At 37.8% G+C, this 21944-nt stretch overlaps 1 protein-coding gene across 13 annotated transcripts in view; it reads left to right on the plus strand.

Moving 5' to 3' along the window:
- Positions 1 to 21944, plus strand: part of LOC141711529 (transcription factor MYB15-like) — a 31272-nt gene that overhangs the window by 5617 nt on the left and 3711 nt on the right. For 4 of the 13 annotated variants that reach the window (XM_074514031.1, XM_074514037.1, XM_074514042.1 and 1 more), the window contains one exon: positions 14869 to 15218. The gene's annotated coding sequence lies outside the window, so the exon portion shown is untranslated. Of the gene's footprint in view, positions 1 to 172; positions 274 to 9260; positions 12856 to 14865; positions 15219 to 17398; positions 17720 to 21944 lie in introns of those variants that run through there. The other 9 variants (XR_012571379.1, XR_012571380.1, XM_074514033.1 and 6 more) reach the window with 9 other exon arrangements.

Raw genomic sequence — 21944 nt, forward strand, 5'->3', positions numbered from 1 at the left:
TTATATTAAAAAAATTGAATTGAATATGCAACTGTTTATCGGAAAAGAGTTTTCCTGCTTCGGTTCCCTGGGTTTCTGCTACTCCGAATTCGATCGCGAAATGGATGCTTCAAAATACTTCTGCTTTTGTTCCTCGGATTTTTCTACCTTGGTTTTTGCTACAATTCTGCAGGTTTCCTCTGCTCGGTTTCATGCTTCTGTTCCCTCCTACCCATTCCCATCCTCAGGTTCCTTTCCTCCTGCTCTGACCGCTGTTATGGATCAAAAACCAATGTATAATAATTGCTGTATTTATTACTAGGGAATGTGAGCTCCGAGGCTCAATTTGACTGCTCTTGTGTTTCGTGACTCGATCTGTCTTAACAAGATACCTACGTACCTTGCTGTATGCCAAAAATCAAGTAAAAACGTAGTTCTGATCTGTGGGGTGAGTCCCCTTATATAGATGTTGGGAGTCCTTGAATTGGACTTGGGTTATGCGACTTGGTGGACAAGTCTCAAAATTAGAATGGACTTTGGAGTCCTAAGAGATAGGAAGCTGATTCCTTATCCCACGAGGTTCCTTGGAGGTCAATCTACAAGGATTTATTTCCCCTCTCGGACTCATCTTATCAGGTGACTTATCCCTTCATTAATTAATTACGAAATTAATTAATATTCAGGGTTCAGGGCCCTCTCAAATGGGCCTGGTTGTTGGCCTAATTCTGATATAATTAATGTCATATTAATTACATACTCATGCCTTATTTTATTCCCTATCATTTGCCCCCCAACTTCTGGGAAACTATGAAGAGGTTTCGCAGAAGTTAAGTTCATTCGTTCCCTTACAGGGTATCGTAAAGTGTGGAGCGACCTACACATTTACAACGATTTGCCTTTATTCCCATTATTTTAGGAGTTACTTTAATTTCCAGGAATTTTTCCTTAATTCTGGGATTTTTCCTTCATTTCCAGGAATTTTCCCTTAATTCTGGGATTTTTCCTAATTTTTTGGAATTTTCCCTTAATTCTGGGATTTTTTCCTTTAATTTTCTGGAATTTTCCCTTAATTCTGGGATTTTTTCCTTAATTTTCTGGAAATATTCATATTTTTCAGAAAATTTCTTAAGGAATTTCCTTAATTTCTGCAATTTTTCAGGATTTTTCTCCTTTTTCTTCTTTTCTTTTTCTTTTTCTCTTCCTTTTTTTTAATACCGGGTTCGACCAGGAATCCTGTTCGACCAGGATCCTGGTCGAATTATCCCTCATATTGCCCAGGTCGAAGCCCTTTCGAGCAGGAGGCATTCGAGCAGGAATCCTGGTCGAATTTCGGCCAGGATTTTTATCCATTTTTTGTTTTTTGTTTTTTTTAAATCCTCCCCTTTTCGACCAGGATTTTAACCCTTTTGGTCAGGATCCATTTTTTTTGACCGAACTAAACCCTCTTTTTTAGCCCTAGTCGAAGCTTTTTCGACCTCAAACATTACGACCAGAAATCAAATAGAAATTCTGGTCGAATTGGGTCAGATTCTGGTTGATTTATCCCCCTTTTTTAGCCCTGGTCGAAGGCATTTTCGACCTCATCCATTCGACCAGAAATTCAAGAATTCTGATCGAATAGGATCAGGATTTTTATATGTTTTTTGGTCCATTTTTTCTCTGGGCTTTTCTTTTAATGGGCCTTCTTCTAATTTGGACCATGCTGGGCTTTTTATATTCCAATGCCCAATAAGATCTGGTTTTATATTTTCTAACTTGGGCCTTTTTGCTGGGCCTTTCAAACATTTGGGCTTCCTTGGGCCCATTTTTTTTACAGGCTTTTCAAATGGGCCCCTTGTTTTTCCTGGTTTTTGATGATAATACTCATGTATATTTTCTTCCAGATTTTGGACCCTGGTGCAGGACTTTGATTTGAATACTTGGGCCCTTATCTGGGCTTGATTTATTTCCAGGCCCAACAAGACTTAATTTTATTATTTCTCCTGAATCGGGCCTTTTTATTGGGCTTTCATAATCCCAGGCCTGGCAAAATTTGGGCTGGACCTTCATTCTTAAGCCCACATTCCAGAATATTGTAGAATTTTTGAGTTTTTTCTAGATTCTTCCAGAATTTCCAAAAATATGGTATTAACTTAAGTTTTTTACTTAAATTTTTCCAAGAATTCCCTAGAACATTCCAAAATCTTCTTGTTTTTGGGCCCAAATGGGCTTTTTTAAGGCCCAACTTGCCTTCCTTTTGGCTATATAAGGGTGAGTTAAGAGTGTGATTTCCTCACACTTCTCATTTCATTTTCCACTCAACTCCAATCTCTTCTATCCTCCCCACTCTCAATACTCCTCTCCTTAGAGTTTTCCGGCCAACTCCCTAGCTTTTTCCGGCCTTCTTCAAGTTTCAAAGCTTCCTTCCTCCTCCATTAATGGCAGACAAGGCTGCTGAGAGAGCGGCCAAGATTGCCTCAGCTTCGAAACGAGGTAACGATATTGAGATCCGCTCTTCTTACATGTCTTTACTTGATATGATTAACACTAAAAGGGATGAATACCCCTCTAATGCACATCTTGACTCTTTTGATTACTGCAACACTTGACATAATATAGATTACGATAAGTTAAACGCACGTTATAATGTTCGTCCCCCCTTAGACTAGTTCCAGTTGACGGTGGCGATCGCACTTGCCACTGGAAACCTGACACTCTTTTTGTTTACACAGATGCCCTTAATGCTGGGCTTAGGTTTCCTTTTCATCCTTTTATCCCCCACATTTTAGCAGACTTGCAGATTAACCATTGTCAGCTTCCTCCAAACGCCTGGAGGAACATTTTATGTTTCATGGTTTGTTGTCTTAGGGGAGGTTTTCCTTTATTAGTAGCAGTTTTTAGGAAAATTTTCCAGTGTTATAACAGTTCTTCGAGTATCTGTGGTTGGGTCTACATTAAACAAAGGCCCTAGTGTAAGCATATTTTTAATAGTGTCTCCATTCCCGACAATAACCAATGGAGGAGTAGTTTTGTCGGGTTAAGGTAGGAGAATGGGGACTGGGGCACCCTCTTTAGATCTTCTTTCGGGAAGGTTAGCGATGGTAGCCTCAAATCCATTCACCTAACCCCCGAGAAAACTATCATTTACGATGAGCTCACTCAGGATGATGGTGCCACTATCAGCTGGACTCTTTTAGAGGAGTTTTCCCTTATTCATGTGGGGCTATCCTCAGTTTCTCAACAGTGTATTTTTCTTCCCTTCTCGTTTTTATTTTCTTCCATGCATTATTGACACCACTTATTTTTGTTTTTCTCTTGTTTTTGCAGCTGCTAAGGAAATTAATGAGGATAATGTGCCTGTTGTCGAGGAGACCACGAGGTTGAAGAAGGCTCGCTTTGCGGGACTGGATACTCGGGGGAAGGCTATAGAGCCTAGCTTCTTAAGAAAGCATAAGGAGCCCATGGTGGAGGTTCCTGCTGAGGGAGCTGAAGCCCACAATGCCCCTATTTCTGCTGCTGCTCCTGTCTCTGCTGCTACTGGAGCTTTCCAGCCTCTTTCGGGATTCCGCCGAGGGGATATCGTGGTTGGATCCACAAAGCACGCTTGGGATTGGTCTTACCACGGCGTAACCCCCAAGGACTTCACCGATGTGGTAGCTACTCCCGACCTGGAGAGGATAAAGCTCATGGGAGCTCAGTACTTGGCCTCGGTACGACTCTTTCTTACAATTTTACTCTCTTTTTACTGGTAGCATTCACTTTCCTTATATCTTTGTTTATCATTTCGTTTCAGTCTAACGCCTACTTCCAAGGCGCTGTGAGGCAAGCTGAAACTTGGAAGAGGGCTTCGGAGTTCTGACAAAGCTGATAATACCCTCAGGAAGCAGTAGAGGAAGTACGCTGTTTTGGAGAGAAAGTTAAAGCGTAAGGAGGAGGAGCTCGGAGAGTCCAACGCTGAGCTGGTTGTTCCTGGGTTTTTTAAGACTGGCTGGGACTAGCACTGGCTGGGACGCTGTTTTGGAGAGAAAGTTAAAGCGTAAGGCGATTGACAACTACTTGGACTCGGAGGAGTTTACCCGGTCTATGAGGGTGAGGGACGACTCGGTGTTCCTGGGTTTCTTAAGACTGGCTGGGACACGGCCCTTGGGACCGTGAACGAGGCTTGCCCTGATATTAACCCAGCGGACTATGTCTGCCCTGACGACGAGGCTTTACTACAGAGGTTTCGCACCCGAGTGGTTGTCTCGGATCGTATCCCTCAGGACCCGCTTTTTCCTCCTCTCGAGTCATCTTCTAGGCCTGCTGCAGATGATAGCTCTTCCTCCTCCGGGACTACTGAGACTTCCAGCGAGAGCGGCGAAGATGATGATATGGATGCTGAGTGCACCTCTGCTCCTCAGAGCTTTTCTAGCCCTGCGTGGCTTATTTATTTTACTTTGTCTTTGAGACTTAATTTATCAGACTTTGAACTATTTATTTGAACCATTTTTATTTATCGAACTTTATGCTTTCATCTCGTGCACTTAGTTTACTTGCCTTGCCACAGGAATTTAAACATATTTCGAGAACTTTCTAAATCTCTTAAACTGTTGGGATTCATCCCTTACATAAGTTTTAATAAACCTCAAAATAAAACTAAAACATGTAATTCTAAGCAAGCAAAGTTTCAAGGTGCTTTTCAACCTACTTGTCACCTTGACAAGTGAGAATCGTGCTCAATTACTTTACACAGTAAATTTTCAGGTTTTGTGCATGCCAAGTCCTCGGAGCTTCAAAACCATCCATAGTCTACAGCTTGTAGGTTCCTCTACCTTGAACACTTTTGACCTTGTATGGTCCTTCCCAATTTGGGGCAAGTTTCCCTTTCTGCCCAACACCAGAAGCTTCCACCTTCCTCAAGACTAAGTCATCTTACTTGAAGAACCTTTCCTTAACCCTTAGGTTGTAGTAGAACGAAGCATTCTTCTGATATTCCACTATCTTCGCATGTGCTTCATCTCGTACTTCATCAATTAGATCCAGGGCTAGCCTTTGCCTTTCTTCATTTTCCTCAGCATGGGTCAGGAACCAAGGCAAGCAACACAAATGTTGGACTTTGTGGTGGCGAATGCTAGTTCAACTTACAACGCTATCATGGGAAGAACGATGATACATGCCTTCAAGGCAGTCCTTTCTTCCTACCATTTAGTTATGAAGTACCCCACCCGGAATGGGATTAGAGAAGAAAGAGATCAAAAAATGGCTAGAAGTTGTTATGTGGCCTCACTGAGGGCAGATGAAGTTGGGGGGCAGGTTCCGTCTATTGAAGATCTGGATATCCGAGAGAATGATAAGAAAAGAGGGAAGCCTGCAGAAGACTTTGTTTCGGTTCCTTTAGCCCCCGAGGATCCTGAGAAGGTGACTTTCGTTGGAGCCACACTAGAGGAGCCCCTTAGAGGGAAGTTGGTGAAATTTTTGTAAGAAAATAGTGATGTGTTTGAATGGTCAGCAGCTGATATGCCAGGCATAGACCCGAAATTGATTACTCACAGGCTGTATGTGGATCCGAATCGGAAGACAGTGAAGCAAAAGAAAAGAAGTTTTGCTCCAGAGAGACAAGAAGCTATAAAACAGAAAGTAGAGAAGCTCTTAGAGGCTGGTTTCATCGAGGAGATACAATTTCCAGAATGGTTAGCAAACCCTGTGATGGTAAAAAAGGCCAATGAAAAATGGAGGATGTGTGTGGACTTCACTGACCTAAATGATGCATGCCCGAAGGATTGTTTCCCGTTGCCAAGGATAGATACTTAATAGATGTCACTGCTGGACATGAGATGCTGAGCTTCATGGATGAATTTAGTGGATACAATCAAATCAAGATGCACAAGGACGACATCCCAAATGTATCATTCATCACTGATTTTGGTGTTTATTATTATCTTATTATGGTATTCGGTCTCAAGAATGCAGGAGCCACCTATCAAAGGTTGGTAAATAAAATTTTTAAGGATCTTATTGGCAAGACCATGGAAGTTTATGTTGATGACATGTTAGTCAAGAGTCTAGTAAAGACTGACCATATAACCCATTTGAGGGAAGCTTTCGAGGTCCTGAGATATCACAGGATGTTAAATCCTGCAAAGTGTGCTTTCAGAGTGGGATCTGGAAAGTTCTTGGGATTGATGGTCTCCAAGAGAGGAATCGAGGCCAATCCCGATAAAATAAAGGCAATCCTGGACATGGAGCCACCAAAGACTATCAAAGATGTTCAAAAGCTCACTGGAAGGGTTGCTGCATTGGGGCGATTCATCTCCAAGTTTGGGAACAAGTGCTTGTCGTTTTTCAAGTCCTTGAAGAAGGTTAAGGATTTTGTATGGAGTGAGGAAAGCCAGAAGACATTTGAAGAATTAAAGAAATATATGGCTCAGGCCCCGTTATTGGCCAAGCCAGCTCTGAATGAAGTTTTATACTTATACCTGGTTGTTTCTGGAAAATTCCTTGAGCGTTGTATTGGTTAAGGAGGAACTGAAAATCCAGAAACCCGTATACTATGTCAGCAAAATTCTGCATGGAGCTGAGTTGAATTATTCTATTGAGAAGTTTGCTTTAGCCTTGGTAATGACTTCAAGAAAGTTGCGTCCTTACTTTCAGGCTCATCAAATTGAGAAGCTAACAAATCAGCCCCTGAGAAATATTATTCATAGTCCTAAGGCTAGTGGGAGGCTGATCAAGTGGGCAATAGAGCTGGAGAATTCGATATCAAATATAAGCCACGAACGGCAATAAAAGCCCAGACATTGACTGACTTCGTGGTGGAATGTATCATACCCAACCAAGAAGTCGGGGGGCAGGAAGATACTATACCTCCAAACATAGAAGGTGATAAAGGGGACAAAGAGAAAGAAGTTAAGGAAAAGGAATACTGGGTCCTTTATTTTGATGGAGCATCAAAAACAAATTCAAGTATAGTCCCAAGGCTAGTGGGAGGCTGATCAAGTGGGCAATAGAGCTGAGAGAATTTGATATCAAATATAAGCCACGAACGACAATAAAAGCCCAGACATTGGCTGACTTCGTGGTGGAATGTATCATACCCAACCAAGAAGTCGGGGGCAGGAAGATACTATACCTCCAAACACAGAAGGTGATAAAGGGGACAAAGAGAAAGAAGTTAAGGAAAAAGAATATTGGGTCCTCTATTTTGATGGAGCATCAAAAACAAATTCAAGTGGAGCAGGTTTGGTTTTACAAAGCCCCGATGGGTTCTTAATTGAATATGCTATGAAGTTAGACTTTCCAACCACAAAAAATGAGGCAGAATATGAAGCTCTGATAGCTGGCCTCGGTCTAGCAGGGACACTGAGAGTCAAAAACTTGAAGGTCTGTGGAGACTCGAAGTTGGTCATATCCCAGGTGAAGGGAGAGTTTGAGGCAAGGGATGATATGATGGCTAAGTACGTCCGCCTAATAAGAGTTGTGATGACCCAATTCGATGAATGCCATGTTGAGCACATTCCAAGGGAGGAAAATGCTAAGGCAGATGCATTGTCAAAGTTTGCTTCCTCTGAGATAGAAGAAAGTTCAGGAAGTGTATACTTCTGCATTCTGAAGACACGGAGCATTGATGTTAAGCTTGTAGCTCCTATAGGTCTGGGGACGTCATGGATAGACCCCATTAAGGCCCATATTCAAAACAATTGGTTGCCAAATGATGCTACCGAAGCCCGAAGATTGGCTGTTCGAGCACTGAGATACTCCTTGATAGATGAAATTTTGTATAAAAGATCTTATTTGGTTCCTTACTTAAGATGTCTCAGGCCAAATGAGGCACGCTTGGCTCTTGAGGAAGTACATGAAGGTATCTGTGGGCAACACTTGGGGGCAGAGCACTAGCTCATAAGATAACCCGTTTAGGCTTCTATTGGCCCGAGATGATGGCCGATGCCAAATAATATGTGAGAAATGTGATCGTTGTCAGAAACATGCACCTGTTGTTCGACAACCCCCCGAGATGTTGACTTCTATCAACTCTCCCATCCCCTTTGCCATGTGGGGAATGGATATACTTGGACCTTTCCCTATGGCCACGGCACAAAGAAAGTTCCTGATTGTAGTCATTGATTATTTTACTAAGTGGATTGAAGCCAAGTCTTTGGCCAAAATCACAACTAAGCAGGTTGCACAATTCTTGTGGGAAAATATCATGTGCCGGTATGGAATTCCCCGTATCCTAGTCACTGACAATGGAACACAGTTCAACAATGAGGAATTCAAGAAGTATTGTGAGGAGAATGAAATTGAATTACGATTCACCTCTGTGGCTCACCCGCAAGCCAATGGGCAAGCGGAAGTGGCGAATCGAATAATCCTGGATGGACTAAAGAAGAGGATCGAGAAGTCGAGGAATAACCGGGTGAATGAAATACTCCCAATACTATGGGCCTCTAGGACTACTTGTAGAGTCACGACTGGAGCAACTCCCTTTATGTTAGCATATGGGGCAGAAGCGGTTGTTCCTGTAGAGATATCACATTCGTCTCCCAGAATTCAAGCTTTTAATGCTGAGGAAAATGTAGAAGGGCAAAGGTTGGCCCTGGATCTAATTGATGAAGTACGAGATGAAGCACATGCTTTGGACTCTCCGAGCTCCTCCTCCTTACGTTTCAACTTTCTCTCCAAAGCAGCGTACTTTATCTGCTGCTTCCTGAGGGCAATATCAGCTTTGTTCGAAGCCCTCTTCCAAGATTCAGCTTGCCTCACAGCGCCTTGGAAGTAGGCGTTAGACTGAAACGAAACGATAAACAAAGATACGAGGAAAGTGAATGCTACAAGTAAAAAGAGAGAAATTGTAAGAAAGAGTAGTACCGAGGCCAAGGACTGAGCTCCTATGAGCTTTATCCTCTCCAGGTCGGGAGTAGCTACCACATCGGTGAAGTCCTTGGGGGTTACGCCGTGGTAAGACCAATCCCAAGCGTGCTTTGTGGATCCAACCACGATATCCCCTCGGCGGAATCCCGAAAGAGGCTGAAAAGCTCCAGTAGTAGCAGAGACAGGAGCAGCAGCAGCAGAAATAGGGGCACTGTGGGCTTCAGCTCCCTCAGCAGGAACCTCCACCATGGGCTCCTTATGCTTCCTTAAGAAGCTAGGCTCTGTAGCCTTCCCCCGAGTATCCAGTCCCGCAAGACGAGTCTTCTTCATCCTCGCGGTCTCCTCGACAACAGGCACATTATCCTCATTAATTTCCTTAGCAGCTGCAAAAACAAGAGAAAAAAAAAATAAGTGGTGTCAATAATGTATGGAAGAAAATAAAAACGAGAAGAGAAGAAAAATACCCTGTTGAGAAACTGAGGATAGCCCCACATGAATAAGGGAAAACTTCTCTAAAAGAGTCCAGCTGATAGTGGCACCATCATCCCGAGTGAGCTCATCATAAATGATAGTTTCCTCGGGGGTTAGGTGAATGAATTTGAGGCTACCATCGCTAACCTTCCCGAAGGAAGATCTGAAGAGGGTTCCCCAGTCCCCATTCTCCCACCTTAACCCGACAAAACTACTCCTTCAATGTTGGTTATTGTCGGGAATGAAGGCACTATTAAAAATATGCTTACACTTGGGCCTTTGTTTAATGTAGACCCAACCACAGATACTCGAAGAACTGTTATAACACTGGAAGATTTTCCTAAAAACTGCTACTGATAAAGGAAAATGTTCCTCCAGGCATTTGGAGAAAGCTGACAGGGGTTAATCTGCAAGTCTGCTAAAAGTGGGGGATAAAAGGATGAAAAGGAAACCTAAGCCCAGCATTAAGGGCATCTGTGTAAACAAAAAAGAGTGTTGGGCTTACAGTGACAAGTGCGATTGCCACCGTCAACTGGAACTAGTCTAAAGGGGGGACGAACATTATAACGTGCGTTTAACTTATCTTAATCTATATTATGCCAAGTGTTGCAGTAATCAAAAGAGTCAAGATTTGCATTAGAGGGGTATTCATCCCCTCTAGGGTTGATCATATCAAGTAAAGACATGTAAGAAGAGCGGATTCTAATATCGTTACCTCGTTTCGAAGCTGAGGCAATCTTGACCGCTCTCTCAGCACCCTTGTCTGCCATTAATGGAGGAGGAAGGAAGTTTTGAAACTTGAAGAAGGCTGGAAAAGGCTAGGGAGTTGGCCGGAAAACTCTAAGGAGAGGAATATTGAGAGTGGGGAGGATAGAAGAGATTGGAGTTGAGTGAAAAATGAAATGAGAAGTGTGAGGAAATCATACTCTCAACTCACCCTTATATAGCCAAAAGGAAGGCAAGTTGGGCCTTAATAAAGCCCATTTAGGCCCAAAAACAAGAAGATTCTGGAATGTTCTAGGGAATTCTTGGAAAAATTTAAGTAAAAAACTGAAGTTAATACAGTAATTTTGAAAATTCTGGAAGAATCCAGAAAAAACTCAGAAATTCTAGAAAATTCTGGAATGTGGGCTTTTAAGAATGAAGGTCCAGCCCAAATTTTGCCAGGCCTGGGATTATAAAAGCCCAATAAAAAGGCCCGTTTGAGGAGAAATAATAAAATTAAGTCTTGTTGGGCCTGGAAATAAATCAAGTCCAGATAAGGGCCCAAATATTCAAATCAAAGCCCTGCACCAGGGTCCCAAATCTGGAAGAAAATATATATGAGCATTATCTACAAAAACCAGGAAAAACAAGGGGCCCAATTGAAAAGCCTGTAAAAAAAATGGGCCCAAGGAAGCCCAAATGTTTGAAAGGCCTAGCAAAAAGGCCCAAGTTAGAAAATATAAAACCAGATCTTATTGGGCCTTGGAATATAAAAAGTCGAGCATGGTCCAAATTAGAAGAAGGCCCATTAAAAGAAGCCCAGTAAGGGGTTGGCCCAAAAGAAAAGCCCAGAGAAAAAATGGGCCAAAAAACATATAAAAATCCTGATCCTATTCGATCAGAATTCTTATTAAATTTCAGGTCGAAAATGCCTTCGACCAGGGATAAATCGACCAGAATCTGACCCAATTCGACCAGAATTTCTATTTGATTTCTGGTCGAAATATTTGAGGTTGAAAGAGCTTCGATTAGGGTTAAAAAAGAGGGTTTAATTCAGTCAAAAAAATGGATCCTGACGGAAAGGGTTAAAATCCTGGTCGAAAAGGGGAGGATTTTAAAAAAACAAAAAATGGATAAAAATCCTGGCCGAAATTCGTCCAGGATTCCTGCTCGAATGCATTGCTCGAAAGGGCTTCGACCTGGGCAATATGAGGGATAATTCGATAAGGATTCTGGTCGAACAGGATTCCTGGTCGAAACAGGTATTAAAAAAAAGAAAAAAAAGGGAAGAGAAAAAGAAAAAGAAAAGAAGAAAAAGGAAAAAATTCCGGAATTAAAGGAAAATTCCGGAAAATTAAGGAAAAAATCCCAGAAAATTAAAGGAAAAAATCCCAGAATTAAGGGAAAATTCCAAAAAATTAGGAAAAAATCCCAGAATTAAGGGAAAATTCCAAAAAATTAGGAAAAAATCCCAGAATTTAGGGAAAAGGAAGATACTATACCTCTAAACACAGAATGTGATAAAGGGGACAAAGAGAAGGAAGTTAAGGAAAAGGAATAGTGGGTCCTCTATTTTGATGTACTTCCCGGCCCTATCTTGGAGCTGCAACATGCTTTCAGGGGGCGCTTGACCAAGGACATCTTGAAGAACTCATCCCTAGTTCCCTGCTGCAGTGTTATCATGGCTACCTTGTCATCAAGGTCCGGGACTTTTAAAACTTCCTTTGTGAAACGATTCAGGCAGTCTCTCAAGGATTCCTTCGCTCCCTGCACAATGCTCGTGAGGGATGCTGAACTTTTTTTCATGCACTCTTCCGCTGATGAATTGCTTAATAAAAGCCTGACTTAATTCTCTGAAGGACCCAATAGAGTTTGGGGGCAAACGACTTTACCATCTTTGAGCTATCCCCGACAGGGTTTGAGGAAAGGCACGACACTTAATAGCGTCATTCACGGGCTGCAACAACAGTGCATTAGAGAATGTCCTGACATGATTAGCGGGATCTCCCATGCCATCATAAGCTTTGATAATGGGCATCTTGAACTTCCTCGAGATTCATTATCTCTTCAGTGAATGGTGGAGTAGAATCATCAGGATCTCCAAGGGGAAGAAGATTGCTTGGATCAACTCTTGATACTACAGTCCTTCTTTGTGACGGACCATCCAGGTCTATAATTGGAGGATGATTTCTCCCCCTAGGTGGTAATGGGAGTCTGGGAGCCTGGTGCGCTCCAAGTCGCGCTTCAGCCTTTGAATCTCAGCCTCGTGGGCCTTGATTCTCTCCTGCACTTCTTGGGGATTCACCCCTCGGGTGCTCCTAGGACGTTGATTACCATCAGTCATTGGCTCTTTGCCAGCACGTCTCCTTCCTGGGGCCACTTCATCATCTAAAGATTCAGAGTCTCTCTCAGTGTAAGGACCAGAAAATTCCTGATCCTCTGGGATAGGAGCCAAACCTTGTATGTAGGGGGGTGTTCGCCCTCGTCCTTCACTCCGTTCAGCATGTCCACTTCCTTCAACCTCGGGGTAAAGGGGCATCCCATAAGGGGGGTTAGTGGTCACAACAGTTGAATACTCATACCCAACGAGTCGAGAATTTACAGGTGTATGTAGTTGTTGAAGTTGGGGATTCGTACCTTGAGGAGCCGGGGGAATCGTCCCTTGGGGTTGAGGTTCAGTTGCCTCTACCTGGGCTCCTCCTTGGGTGGCGACATAGGTTGAATGCGGAGGTACCTCCACGGTTGATGAAATCGTTTGGGTTGTCCCCGCTGGTGTTTCTCCTTCTAGGACGCTGCTTCCTCTCCGTGTTCTCGCCATGGTTGTTGTTGTGCTTTACCACAGACGGCGCCAAATGTTATGGATCAAAAACTAAGGTTCCCTTTGACCAAATAGATTGATTTTGGAGAGTAAATCATTTTCAATTGTCTTGATCATTGTTTATGTATAAATGTACTTTTAAGAATGATATTTAAGTTTCTGTTAATATTAGTTTTATACGTATAATATCAAATTAATGTTCTATATATTTAATTTTAAGTTTCTTGGTGATAGTATATTATATCTATATCATCGTAAATTAAATTTTTGTTAAATTAACTAAAGTTTGACTTAAATTATAGGGTTTTGAAATAAACATTTCAGTATATATTGGATATAATTTATATCATATAATTCTTAATATATTATATACCCACGTATGGAGAGAGAAGATAAGATAAGCGGTGGGGAAGAGATGGCACCAAGCTTGAACTCAAGGACTTGGTCAAGTTTATAAGAATTTGGTTGAAAATTTATTGACACATCTGTAACAATCTGTATTTGCAAAATAACCTTTATATGTATTAAATTTTGTCTGAATTTCATGTATGATCTAAAAGACTACTACAAGTCAGCCCGTCCCTCCGTCCTAGTAAATTATACCCCAACCATTTCCTTACTTCCTTTACAATTATTTTTGGGAATTGATCAATAAGCTTCATTTTGATATGTGTATTACTTAATATCCATAACTTTTATGCAGATTTATCACCCTTATGGGTAATTAAGTCATTTAGATATCAAATTGTAGCTTAAATAGTAACACTTGTAGCTTACTATTTTGTACATGTTTTTTGATTTTTTCCCAAACACTTTTTACAAATAAGATCATATATTATTCTAATTTTAATACTTCAAAGTACCTTCTAAGTAATACTTTAATATTATTAACATACAATTAATTTATCATAATTGGGTAATGGACGAATGGACGACTGATATCTCTACCTTATAACTTGATGCTCGATTTACTTTAGTTTTCTATGACTTTTATTTTTCATAATATATTTATTTGTATTAATTAAGTAATGTATTTTAATATATTAAACATCATAATCAAAATATCATTATACTATAGTAATTTGTTTACATTTGTATATATCTGAAATCATAATATAAATAAAATATTAGGATCTAATACAATATTTATTTGTTACTCTAATGAGAGTTTTATTTGTATAACAATAATATACATAGATTATATGACACAGCACATGTAAACCATTTATAGGTTTGGCAACTCTCATACATAGATGTAAATAGATAAATAGTTAAATTTGTAAAATTACTAGTTTAAATAGAATATTTAAAGCTCATAACAACCATTGTACCATGCAACGACAAACATATTGTATTAAGTTGATTATAGTATTAAAATGTCGACATATGTAACTTATATAATTATATGCTGGTATGTAATTTATTCAATACAAGTCAAACATGATAAATGAAAATTCCTTAATTTGAAAATTGAGGTCCCACAACCAATTCTTAATATAGGTTGGGTTAGTAAAAGATTAGAAATTTAACTGAAAAAAATGAAAAAAATGGTTTGTATTATAATGTATTAGTATTTTTATTTTTTTCGTTATGATCTAAAAATTAGAATCTAATATTTAAACTACACACCAAATATTGGTTAATATGTGGCTACATAAAAATCGTATTTAAAATTATAATTAGAACTTTGTTCGGTTAAGTTACTAGCCTTGCTAAAGGCTATAAATGTTTGGACGATAACTTATTGGGACAACAAAAGTTGGGAGTTCAAACCCTTTCACCTAAATATTATAGGTACTAAAGGTTTGTTTTAGTTGTGCGTGTGGCATGCATTGAATTTGTATGAATTTTGTGTGTCTTCCTGCTTGTATGGAAAAGCTTGTTTACCTTGTCGCTCAACAATTAATTTTAATGGTAGGAGTTCCGGACTACCGGAATGCCTCTGCGAGGCTTTTCTATTGAAACAATGGCCAAAATGCCGAATTGTGTTAATTTGAGCCTGCACTGATTGTATTTCATCATCTTATTAAATATTAACTGGATACTTGATCATATAATTTTTGAAGCAGAAAAATGTCCCAACCGCCCGAAATTCATTAGCTTTCGTACTTGTGGATCGTGATGGGTGGGTATGATACTACTGATAAGTGTGAACTGGAAAATGGGACAATCTTGTCGGGGAAGCACTTGGTGATACAAAAATGAGAGTTCAATATGTTATCTCCAAGTTCATATTATATGTGTTTGTGCTTTTGTCTATTATAATTGAATTCTCTGCTATAATTGAATACTTTGTTATATTCAATATTGCAGGATGCTTTGAAAAAGAAATATCTAGTCTCGAGAAACATGAGGACAATATTAAGTATTTGAAGACACATGAATACAACTTTGAATGACACCATTTAAGATTTGCAAGGTATGTTGTATTACCATTACCAAGTTCTAGTGTCAGCAGGAGGTTAACTCTCTTCATTATTGTAGTGTGAGAAACAATAAAATAAGATGTCATTAATCTGAAAGGTTTATCAAGAAAATAAATTGAAAAATCCCTTTTGTTTACTATTTACCTTCGGCCAATAGGAAGAGAATGCATAGCATACCGCATTTCTATATCTGGAACTCTATTCATAGATACTACCTTTATATTGCCCATGTGTCTTTAATATAAAATCTCATTTCTTATCATAGTGATACTCACCATGATTCCTTAGGCAAAAATTTTGACATCTCAACACCAATAGAAAACCAAATTATTTCTTTCTTGAAAGTGAAAAGCAATACTTTTTTAAGTTCATGAAAAAATTCCCTTGCCAAAAGAGACCGATTTTGAAAAGTAAATCTTTACCGTTTATATGTAAACTATATGTTTTATTAGTTTTGGCAAAATTATCTTTTTTCGGATGGACCTTCGATTTTTGTGGAAACATATTAATCAATGTTTGGCTCATCGTTTAATTTTTAAACTTTTAACTCTTTAGATCGTAGTAAAAATAAAATTATAATATTGGTATTAAAGTACAAACCATCTTTTGGTTAAGTAACTACTCTTTGACTAACCCAAGCAAATACGATTAATAGAAATTGGTCAACATGTGGCACCTGTATTTTCAAATTATAGAGATCCATATATATTTTATCATGTCTTGTTTTATGAACAAATTGTATATATGCATATTACCCTATACATGTATCAATTTTTATACATTAAAGTTGAATTTAATATAATGTTTATAATTTATTTTATATTAAATATGTTATATGAAATAGCATAAATGTATTATTTAAAACGTCACCAAGTCTAGTCGACATGTATTAACCGATGAACAATAAGTTCGTAAATTAACTAGTTGTAATAAAATACTTAAAGTTCATAACTCCCCTTTACCCACCAAGGACCAACATGTTATTTATTTTATTTTGAGTAAAGACGGACATAGTCATATTGTCTTTCAACTTTAATATAAATATTAATATATGTAATCTATATAGTTATATGTATATTTTTAATAAGTGACTAAGAGTTTCTTATTTTTCAATGGGCATCTTGTATTTCATAAAAATTGGGGGCAATATAATCCTAACATAAAGGCCATCCTATCCAACTTTCTGGCATTAAGATGCGTTTCAAACGTGGATGATTATCGTAAGATTTTCCAAACATATCAAAATAATCCCGTTCTTAAAAATCTACACTTTTCTAAATGTAAAAAATAGACGGAATTCGAGGGATTCTTCCTAGGGGGAAATACTTGTATGCATACTTGTTCTGGTTGATCCACGCCATACTATATTCTCGTAAGATGATACACACTAGCTAACAGTCCACCTGGTGCTACATCATGGCACATTGGGAGCGTAGATAATTGTAACCATATATATGTATGTATGTGTATATATATATATATTGACAGCAATGGAATGCCAATCCCCCGGTTTTATTTGTAAAGTTTTTATTCCTTGATAATCAAAACCCAAAGATGTATGAATTAGTCCATGCTGGACTAACCAAGCAGACAAACCACCCTGCATCTTTTTTATCTCTCCCCCGTTGTTTTGTTATTTGTATAAGTATTTAATTTGTTCTTAGAAGTCTGACATGAAAAAGTATAAATGCAATTTCCATTATTTGAAAATTTAGGTCCCACATGTTGACCAATTATTATTAGAATTGTAAACCAACCGAACTCAGATGAACTTTTAACGAACTCAAACAAAATCTTAATGGACCGAACCTTTTTCGGTAATCTTACGGGACAAAATTTCTTGTTCGAACTCGAGTTCAGTAATATTCGAATCGAACACGAACTGTTCGCGAACATATCAAACCAAACCGAACACGAACTAACACGAACTGTTTGTGAACTTTACTCATATTTGTTAATATAAATTAGGGTTGTAAACAAACTGAATTGTTCGTTAAGCTCGTCCGATAAACTTATCGAACTAGAGTTCGAGCACCGTTTCTTATCCTTATCCGATAATCTTAAAAAATAGAAACGAACTTTTAAGGTGTTCGACTCGAGTTCGGTTCGTATTAGGCTTGATTTCGGTTTCCAAGGATAGCTTGATAACGGATAATCATGATGTCTTCCGCAGGAGTGAAGTTTCCGCCTTTTATACCGGGCCGTAGATAATTCTTCCACCTCAATCTGCAACTTTTACCACACCTCTGCAACCCTGTCAAATCACATAAAATGTACATAACTGATCAGGATATATAAGAGGACAAAAACTCACAAAGTGAACCATAAAAATGAAGAGTTATACAATAGAAAAAAAGAAAGTAATGTAAACATCAAAGCATCATCTTTATGTTTCAAAGAAAAGAATTTCTACTTCTGCAAGGACTATCGGAAAATCTTGTTTTTCATTTATCTCGTACAATTTTTACATATATTTCAACAAATTATTGTATTAAAATAATTAAAGACTATATACATATATATACCAGCATTTTTAGGAACAAGTCTCCAATTGCCTGGACCGTGATCTTGAATGTAAGACACCAATGTGATGTCTTCTTCAGGACTCCACGGTCCTCTCTTTGGCTCTCCCATTCTTTCAGCAACAGGTGGCCTCCCCATCTATCTCTTTTCCTTCTCTCTTAATATATAGAGTATGTGTATATATATGTAAGAGACGTGAGAAGCTTTTTTGCTGTGATGCTCGGACTCGCCTGTTTACCCTGTCGTACCCGTGTCGACACGACACGACCCGGGTACGGACACGGAATCCGGGTCCGATCCTGCCGTTGAAATCTGAACACGGCCGCCGGCGATAAAATTCCGGCGAGTCAAGGAAAGGAAGGAGAAAGATGGCTTGCCAAGAAGGGAAGGGAAGAAGAAAATAGGGCTGGGGAAGAAGACGACTAGAAGAGAGAAGAAAAACGATGACTCGGTTCGTGGTTTCCGGCGAACCTATATGTTTTATTCCGGCGGCCGTAATAGTGAAAAGAAGAATGATGATGTTTCATTTATGTAGTTGATGGTATACACATGATGTACATATTCGCGTATGTATACATATTCTGTATGTATATGTTCTTATGCAGAAAAGTCAAAGGAGGAGGAGGGTTGTTGGGCTGGGTTGTTGTGGTACCAATAATTGTAAGAGAGATTAGACCGATTGAAACTTACAGCTGTACAAAAGCTGTACAAAGCAATAGAAAATACTAAACACATCTTCTATATTATTGTTGCGGGTCCTACTTCTATACAATCTTCCATCACCTATATTAATATCAAACAAAGCATGTACTTGTCTTATTATTTCGTCATTTTCATATTTTAATTTCATAAATTTATTTAAATATTTATGTTTTAATAAAATATGGTTATAGTTATAGGTAAAAGCAAAAAAATCATGATCAAATTTAGAGTTTGGATGAATTATTAATCTATATAGTGGCTAGAATATATATGTATTTTTAATAAATATTTATAATTAAAAAGGGATCCTCAAATTGATCCACGAACCCCGTGTCCAAATCCCCGTGTTCGATCCTTTTTAAACGTGTCCCCGAGTCATTAATTTTGAATTTCAAAGAGTCAGACACCCCGATCCGTGTCCGTGTCGGATCCTTCCAAACGAGTCCGAGCATCCTAGCTTTTTTGTAAGGAATGAGTTGCCGAGTCGGTATTTATACCAGTGGAAGATACTCGGGTAATAACTTCTCGCTGATTACCTACTAACCATACAAAATCTACTTTAATATTTTTAACAAAAAGTCAACAACTAAATTTCTTTTTAGATAATTTTATCCCCCTCTATAAATCACCATTAATATCACATTGAAAAGTGCTACCTCCGTTTCATTTTAATTTAACTGATATTTGACTTTTTGATACGGTTTTGAGGTGTAAAATTGTTATAGTTAAACTTGGTAATATTCTCTAGTTCTTAAATCAAATATAATTTAGAGTCTAAATTTCTATTTGATAGAAAGATTTGAAATAAAATTTACTGTATGTAAAAGCGTGACTTTCTACACCTCAATATACGTGTCAAAAAACTTCAATTAAATGGTACGGTGAAAGTGATAAACAGTTGCATATTCAATTTGAATATCTTTATACCAAAATATATTAGATGAATATTCAACGGGATACCATTGTACTATTGACTTTTAAATTTGGTGCGATTACTTTTTCCAATCCTACATGTGAAGTTGGGGTACGTTTAAACTTTTAATTCTACTAACAGTACCTTTCTCTTAGTAAAACGTCCGAGAAACGTTAAACGTATAAGGATACCATGACATATAAGAGTAAAAAACAACAATTGTCAGACTAGCCACAAAAGTCACGGAGTACAGTGATAACATAGAGAGCAAAAATGTCCAAACAAGATACACATCAGTTTTAACAAATTTTCAAAATACAAAGAATAATATTTTAAGTTTCCATCTATCATAAATATTTCTCAACTTAATCATCTGAAGATTACCTGCCTATTCAAAATTTCCGAATACTTAAACCTGTAATTGTCCATAAGTTTCGGATAGTCAATCAACCTAAACTAAAACACCTTCTACTTTTATTTTACATGTCTCAACTTTACATCGAGCTCTCAACCTATTCACTAAAATATGATTAATACAATTTACATCTCATGAATACATGATAAACTTAAATCACCACTCATATAAATTACTCAATTCTAGTTATAATACATTTCACTTTTCTTCGAAATGCATTACAAACTTAATAAACCCTCTTTATTAATTAATTTGAATTAACAATTCAATTCATTAAAATCACAATAACAATAAGTTTCCCATCATTATGAATTATCTTTCGTACTTGCTCATAATTGTTTTTAAACGTGATTTTTTTACCTATTTTGTGAAAGTACATAGTTGATTGAGGAAAGAAGGCAAAAAATGTTGGATGGAATATGATATGATGGTCATATAGGTACTTTCTAAGACCTTATAATGTTTTACTGGAAGGTATTATAAATCTAGAAAAGTAAAGATATAGAGAAATGATAGGTACCCAAAATCGGTTCCCAAAACCGTTCCAAAATACCACGTGACATTTTGATTGGTCACCTCACAATCAATAAGATTGACACCATGCATTCACATCAATATCTCCAAATAAAATAGTCCAAATGACACATCACCAATGTCACATCATTTTGGAACTATTTTTTGGACCCAATTTTGGGTCTCTAGCACTACTCAAAAATATATGTCAAAAACGTATTGGTGCCAACTACAAAAGTCGATAATACATTGATACTATAGATAATATGTATCATAAAAAAAAGTATAAACCATTTTTGGTTAAGTATGTACTCCTCGATTAACTCAACCAATATTCGTTAATAGAAATTAGGGCCGAACTGAACTGTTAGTTAAAATCGTCCGGTTCGATAAACTCGTCCGATTAGTTTATCAAACTCGAGTTCGAACAACGTTTCTTGTCCCATAATCTTTACAAACCGATACGAACTTTTAAGGTGTTTGACTCAAGTTCGGTTCGTGTTACGTTTGAGTTGGGTTCGTTCGTCAAGTTCGTCCGATAAGCTTATCGAACTCGAGTTCGAACACCGTTTCTTATCCTTATCCGATAATCTTAAAAAACATAATTGAATTTTTAAGGTGTTCGACTCGAGTTCGGTTCGAGTTAGGCTTGATTTCGGTCCGTTCGTCAAGCTCGAGTTCGGTTCGAAAAAATAGTATAACTATAATATTATATGTATAAATAATATATGTATTATTAATAATGTCTATTAATAATATTTTTAATTATTTCAAATACATATTTTATTAATGAAATTTTATTTAATTAAAAGTTGGCTACAATTTTTTACATTAAATAAAATTTAAAATTATTTTTCAATAAATATATATATATATGAGTAAAGTTCCATGGAGACCCCTATTTCATTATAGACCTCGGAGATCACTTATTTTCTGCAATCTAAACACTATAAAATATATTATTTTGTGAAGTATGTTCTACGAATATCACTAATTCATTAAAATTGTTGAAGATCTTTTAAGTTTAATAAGTAGAATGTGTATGTTCAACAAACTGAAAAAATGTTTTGCAAGCTAAACATGTTTCGTAAAAATAAATATTTTGTAATGTTATTCATGCAGTACATATATGATATTCAACATTTTAAATTAAATAATGATCTTTGCGTAACATGATTCTCAAAATAATAAGTTTTGCAATGTTTTTATGCAAGATTTTACTTGAAGAACATAAGTGGTCTCCAAGATCTCCAACAAAAAGGCGGTCTTTATAGAACTTTACTCAATATGAGTATTGGTTGAGTCAGTCAAGGAGTAAATACTTAACCAAAAATGGTTTATACTTTGTTTTATTGATACCTATTCTCGAGCTTGACGAACGAACCCAACTCAAACGTAACACGAACCGAACTTGAGTCAAACACCTTAAAAGTTCGTATCGGTTTGTAAAGATTATCGGACAAGAAACGTTGTTCGAACTCGAGTTTGATAAACTTATCGGACGAGTTTATCGAACCGGACGATTTTAACTAACAGTTTAGTTCGGCCCTAATTTCTATTAACGAATATTGATTGAGTTAGTCGAGGAGTACATACTTAACCAAAAATGGTTTATACTTTTTTTTTATGATACATATTATCTATAGTATCAAT

This window comes from Apium graveolens, chromosome 3 (assembly GCF_009905375.1).
Source record: "Apium graveolens cultivar Ventura chromosome 3, ASM990537v1, whole genome shotgun sequence".
Classification (NCBI taxonomy): domain Eukaryota; kingdom Viridiplantae; phylum Streptophyta; class Magnoliopsida; order Apiales; family Apiaceae; genus Apium; species Apium graveolens.